Raw genomic sequence first — 7,373 nt, forward strand, 5'->3', positions numbered from 1 at the left:
GACACCCAAGTCGTGCTGTTGCTATTCAACTCGTCGCTTTGTCCGCGTTATTTAGAATCGTGGCAAAGCTGTTTTTCGCTCGATGTTTATAGTTTCGCTGCCTCGGGGACACGTGCAAATGTCCGCGGCTTCCCTTGGCAGCGTGTTGATGTATGCAGCATCTTCGCCTGTCGGTAATCCTCTGGGGGCCTGCCCTCTGTGAAGCGTGCCGACATAGGAGCGCGACCGGCGCTCTCCCATAGGTACTATCTGTGTCCACCGGTCGCCGGGCTTCCCGGCTAGGAACGCATCAGAAGAATTCCTTTCATGCACAAAGTGAACCAAGTTTGCAAAGAGAAGAATCATAGCCCTTTACCGACGCTTAATGGCACAATAATTCACCTCCATCACACTTCATATATTGCAATAAACTAATGACTGATTTTAAAGGCAATTATCTTCTTTAATTATAAACATGAAAAGTTTGATGCTTTTCAAGGTAAGTAAATGATAAACACAGTTAAATAAGCATCTTTTCGAAATGTTATTATTTGTCAATTACATTACATATCTCATCAAACACAACTTCTTCAATTATGTTATCACTGTCTCCATAACTCATAAATGTAACAGGGGAATTATTACTTGGTAATGATATCCCTGTAACATTCATACCCACTGTCGACTGCTACATGCTATTTCATTAACACTTCGTTAAGCAAAGCATTGTTTTTGCTCTTTCTAACTCTGGTAATTTCCGTGACACTGATGCCACATACCGCCTGTATGTACTACATTCACCGTTCTTGTTCTCTTCTTGTTTTTGCAGCACTTTAGTTAATACTAGAGATGCAATCTTGTAGGGTTGTTGCATTTTTTTTCTCCCATCCTTCCGATTTTTGGTGGTGGAGGACTGGAAGGTCCAGCCGCAACCTCTTCATCTTCATTTATACCCTCTGGCGAATGTACGAAAACCTGAAATCAAATTTCTTTCTTTCAGATACCTGCGACTGACGTGAAACTGGCATGTTTGTTCTCACAGATTCTTCAGTTCCCCCACTGTGTCGCAGCAATTGATGGGAAACATATCGTGCTACAGTGCCCTGCTGCCAGTGGAAGTGAATATTATAATTATAAAGGTTCATTCAGCATTGTGCTGCTTGCTGTCGTCAATGCCAGCTACAACTTTTTGTACGCAGATATCGGTTGCCAAGGCAGAATATCAGAAGGTGGTGTGTTCAAAAACGCGAGCATAAGCGAGTTAATAACAAAAAGAAACTTAACTTGCCACAAGCTGAATGATTATCAGGTGGCACAAGGCCCTACCATATGTTTTTGTAGCAGACGATGCTTTTCCCTTATAGGAAAACATGAAACCCTACCTGCGAAAACATGTTAAAGGTTCAAAAGAGAGAGTTTTTAATTACAGACTTTCTAGAGCCAGAATGGTTGTTGAGAACACTTTCGGCAGTATGGCTTCAGTTTTTCGTGTGTTTAGAAAACCTATGTTGCCGCAGCCAGATAAGGCAAAAACTGTCACACTTACAGCTGTGTGTCTCCACAATTTTTTAAGGCGAAATGCTGAGGCAAGGAACCAGTACACCCCACATGGAAGCTTAGATTCCTACGATTTACAAACAGGTGAGATGATTCCAGGCACCCGGAGACGAGATGACACTGCATCAGCATCAGTTTTCACTGCAGCACAGAATATACCAAGGAAAGCTGCTTTCACGAATAAACAAATCCGAGACGAGTTTGCTTTTTAAGCACACAATGAAGTGTACCATGGCAAAATAACTACAGGTAATTGTCACTGTATACCATAAAATACAAATAAAGACAAACAAGCATAATTTTAGTACCTCATTTTCCACAGTATCTGTTTTCTCCTTCGGCTCATGAACATCATCGAAGAACTGCAGCAGCCGATAGCCGAACCAGTTGGAGTCATATGCAGTGTCTGCACCACTACCAGATGGTCTGCTGCAAATAATTTTTCTTTCCTCACGCCTGTAAGCAACCACGAGCGATCGTACTTTTTTTCTCTCTATACTTCCCTTGTCCATGCCAAAAGCTGCTGGAATTTTTGCAAGTATATCGTGTTTTTTAACAGTGTTTTGTATTCCTTGCTCCGGACATTCCATAAGCAATCCTCCTCCTGGTACATGGCAATTAAATCAACAATTTGCTGCCTTGACCACGCCATTATTTTAGAAAAATAAATCGAAAACGACACTATAGTAAACAAAACACCAATTTACAGTTGACGACACATACACACACACGCTACCGCTGTGCAGCGGTGACAAGTGGAAGCTAGCCTGAAACATGTTTCCTTTGATCTGTACCGACACTGCTACGGATAGATGTTTCTGTGTTTCGAAACATGTTTCCAAACATGAATCCAAATAGTTTAAGGTTATAGATTTAAAACAATTAGTTGAAAGTTTTTATAATAAAATGGAAAGGTACCAACAGATGAGTGTCTAACTCAATATTTCTAAGTTAGACGGCTTTGTCTCATTTGGTAAACTGGTTAAAGACTTATAGCTTTCCTTTTGGTCACTCTGTTTGCGAAATATAGCACTGTTACTGCTATTTAATGTGTCTATAGTGTCATGCATTTCTGTAAGTGTTTCCTTGAGTAGTTGCCAGTGGGCTCACACTCACGTGCAGAGCTGGAATCGCGTATCAATAGCGTCTTCTCCAGCTTCTGGCTGTCAGCTGTATGAGCGATAGTAGCAGGCAGTCAGATGCCACCAGGAAAAATTTTTCTGGCGCACCCAAGGTGCCACATTTGCACAGGCACAGAGCAGTCTGAGTTGTAGTAGGCTGTGGCTGTAGTGAGGGTAGTCTCCACGTGACACATGTTTACACTTCGTCATTTTGCTGTTTTTTCTTCCTTTGTAGCTCTCACATCAAATGAAAACAAAATGGATTACTGTGGCTGGCAGCTATCAAGGGAATTAAAACACATTCACATAATCACAGAGCACTAAAATAGGTTATTAGTTTCAGTTTCCTGATTTGATTTGATTTTCACGTTATTAGTAATCAAGCATCTATTGTCTTCCACGAATGATTCTCGGTTTATTAAAGAAATTTGGTTTTAATTAATGTTTCCCATAGAAGCAGTCACTTTATTTGAAGTGACATGTTTCATTCCACATGATTGGCTAGTTTGAATTGTTCACTCAGTATCAAGTGCACATCTTCATTTTCTGGCACATATGGCATTATGTCATAGTAAAGAACCAGACAAGAGGTAACTCAGTCCTAATACTCCAAGGAAACTGACATCTCGACAACCACACTGAAAAGTTTAATACCAGGTACTTCACTGTGAGTCTGGATATGCGACTATGCACTTTAACTTCAGCTACGCGTTTTGTATGGTTTACGAAATCCTGATGACCTTGGAGTATTCTCTAAAGTCCTGTTCCTTTTATAATGTAAAGTAATATCTCTTAAAGCTATGTGAGTACAAATGTATGTAAATATTCACTTGAAGATGACTAAGCAGGCAAATTTGGTCAGTAATGTTGAGTAAAATGATTTGTTTCAAATATATTGACAGCTTTAGCACAATTTTAAAACTCTGTCCTCTGTGAAACATAATGTTTTTCGATCACAAGACATGTTTCATCGCTCTCTGGTACCGACTCTAGGCTTCACGTTATTTCTTAATATGTGTTGTTTCCATCTTAAATTTGCAGAATACAATTCTTTGGTTAAATTCAGAATCGCAGTGCGCCATGTTTTATCATTGTAACTCCCAACATTGGTTTATATTTACTCATAGAGCAGAATACAAACTGCCACCGAGCGAGGTGGCGCAGTGGTTAGCACACTGGACTCGCATTCGGGAGGACGACGGTTCAATCCCGTCTCCAGCCATCCTGATTTAGGTTTTCCGTGATTTCCCTAAATCGTTTCAGGCAAATGCCGGGATGGTTCCTGTGAAAGGGCACGGCCGATTTCCTTCCCCATCCTTCCCTAACCCGAGCTTGCGCTCCGTCTCTAATGACCTCGTTGTCGATGGGACGTTAAAACAACACTAACCTAACCTAACCTAACAAACTGCCAATTGCACACTTGCCAGGCTTCAGACAACCATGTTGATTTTTATATGATTTAAAATAGTCATGAAATTACTAATTGTCCTTAGTTCTTATTTGGTCATTTAGTGGTAGGTCCTTTCCACACTTTGTTCTGTGTATGAGACAATTTTTTGTAAGGTTAGGATGCGGCTTTCATTATTTATTCTGTTTTCATATCTTTCTCTTTTGTAGTAGGTTTGTGATTATTTTTTCTTAAATATTCTCCAAAAGTTGAGTGGAGTATCCCGTATTTCCAAGCTCTGATATGTTTTATGTACTGGATGTCAAATGTTCTTCCGATTTGTCTTCCATATTGTGTTATTTATTTATTTATTTATTTTGATCCTTTGAATCGCACATTGTACAGAAATGCACATTATGATACAGGACGGGTCATTTGCTACATATTAGGCATTTATAAGAAGAGGTATGTGTCAATGAATCTATAAAATGATTACATATTTATGTAATGTACTTACGTCTTATATTTACTCTGTACCACAATTTAGCATTTATTCCAATAAAACTTACATTCAGTTATGTTACATAAGGTCAATAGTTTGGGATCCATTATCTGATGTTGTTGTTGAGCAGTTCCTTATAGCAGTTCCTTAAAGCAGGTTGCTTTCAAGGAATTTCTGTATGCTGCAGAGGCAGTGTTTAATTAGGAGTGACCGTAGGTTTACTTTAAAATCCTTCACTTGTGTAATGTTCATCACTGCTATTGGGAGATGACTGTAGAGTTTTATTCCCAAATACTTGACACCTTTCCTTATAGTTTTGTTGAATGGGGAATCATTCATAAAGAGTTCTTTGACCTTGTATCATGTTGGTGCCAGTCTGAATTTATATCTAAGTTGCTAATATTTTTCTTGGTGAAACATAGTAGGTCCAGTATGTACTGGTGTCGGAGGGGTAATATCTTCAGATTCTGGAACAGTGGTTCACAAGATTCTTTCTGCGGTTTAAATAATATTATTCTAACTTTTTTCTTTTAGTTTAAGCAGCCTCACTGCTTCTGCACTGTGGCCCCAAAGATAATTCCGTAGCTTAATACAGAGTGGAAAAGAGATGTGAAGGTACTTGTATTAACAATATTCCTTATTTGTCTAATCATGAAACATACTTTACTCAATTTGGTACAGGTTATATCAATATGACTTTTCCCTGTAAGTGTATCAATAATGGTAACCCCCAAAAATTTGGTTTCCTTTACATACTTGATTTTATCAACATTCAGTGATATATTTGGTATTGGTGTTTTTTTTTTACTTTGTGGAAAGTAATACCTACCAACTGTCTTTTTTATATTTAGGAGTTGTTATTGTTGTGGTCTTCAGTCCTGAGCCTGGTTTGATGCAGCTCTCCAAGCTACTCTATCCTGTGCAAGCTTCTTCATCTCCCAGTACCTACTGCAACCTACACCCTTCTGAATCTGCGTAGTGTATTCATCTCTTGGTTTCCCTCTACGATTTTTACCCTTCACACTGCCCTCTAGTACTAAATTAGTGATCCCCTGATGCCTCAGAACATGTCCTACCAAACGATCCCTTCTTCTAGTCAAGTTGTGCCACAAACTCCCCTTCTCCCCAATTCTATTCAATACCTCCTCATAACTTATGTGATCTACCCACCTAATCTTCAGCATTCTTCTGTAGCACCACATTTCGAAAGCTTCTATTCTCTTCTTGTCTAAACTATTTATCGTCCATGTTTCACTTCCATACATGGCCACACTACATACAAATACTTTCAGTAACGGCTTCCTGACGCTTACATCATTACTCGATGTTAACAAATTTCTCTTCTTCAGAAACGCTTTCCTTGCCATTGCCAGCCTACATTTTATATCCTCTCTACTTCGACAATCATCAGTTATTTTGCTCCGCAAATAGCAAAACTCCTTTACTACTTTAAGTGTCTCATTTCCTAATCTAATTCCCTCAGCATCACCCGACTTAATTCGACTACATTCCATTATACTCGTTTTGCTTTTGTTGATGTCCATCTTATACCCTCCTTTCAAGACACTGTCCATTCCATTCAACTGCTCTTCCAAGTCCTTTGCTGTCTCTGACAGAATTACAATGTCATTGACGAACCTCAAAGTTTTTATTTGTTCTCCATGGATTTTAATTCCTACTCCCAATTTAGCTTTTGTTTCCTTTAATGCTTGCTCAATATACAGATTGAATAACACTGGGGATAGGCTACAACCATGTCTCACTCCCTTCCCAACCACTGCTTCCCTTTCATGCCCCTCGACTGTTGTAACTGCCATCTGGTTTCTGTACAAATTGTAAATAGTCTTTCGCTCCCTTAATTTTACCACTGCCACCTTCAGAATGTGAAAGAGAGTATTCCAGTCAACATTGTCAAAAGCTTTCTCTATGTCTACAAATGCAAGAAACATAGGCTTGCCTTTCCTTAATCTTTCTTCTAAGATAAGTCGTAGTGTCAGTATTGCCTCACGTGTTCCAACATTTCTGCGGAATCCAAACTGATCTTCTACGAGGTCAGCTTCTACCAGTTTTTCCATTCGTGTGTAAAGAATTCGCGTTAGTATTTTGCAGCCATGACTTATTAAATTGATAGTTCGATAATTTTCACATCTGTCAACACCCCGATGGTAGAGTTTTGTCAGGGCTGGCTCTCCCAAGGCTATCAGTTGTTCTAATGGAATCTTGTCTCCTTCCTGGGCCTTGTTTCGACTTAGATCTTTCAGTGGTCTGTCAAACTCTCCATGCAGTATCATATATCCCATTTCATCTTCATCTACATCCTCTTCCATTTCCATAATATTGTCCTCAAGAACATCGCCCCTGTATGGACCCCCTATACACTCCTTCCAACTTTCTGCTTTCCCTTCTTTGGTTAGAACTAGGTTTCCATCTGAGCTCTTGATATCCATGCAAGTGGTTCTCTTTTCTCCAAAGGTCCCTTTAATTTTCCTGTAGCAGTATCTATCTTACCCCTAGTGAGATAAGCCTCTACATCTTTACATTTGTCCTCCAGCCAAGCCTGATTAGCCATTTTGCACTTCCTCTCGATCTCATTTTTGAAACGTTTGTATTCCTTTTTGCCTGCTTCATTTACGACATTTTATATTTCCTCCTTTCATCAATTAAATTCAATATTTCTTCTGTTACCCAAGGATTTCTACTAGCCCTCGTCTTTTTACCTGCTCGATCCTCTGTTGCCTTCACTATTTCATCCCTCAAAGCTACCCATTCTTCTTCTACTGTATTTCTTTCCCCCATTCCCGTCAATTGTTCCCTTATGCTCTCCCTG

This window comes from Schistocerca piceifrons, chromosome 2 (genome assembly GCF_021461385.2).
Source record: "Schistocerca piceifrons isolate TAMUIC-IGC-003096 chromosome 2, iqSchPice1.1, whole genome shotgun sequence".
In the NCBI taxonomy this organism is placed as follows: Eukaryota; Metazoa; Arthropoda; class Insecta; order Orthoptera; family Acrididae; genus Schistocerca; species Schistocerca piceifrons.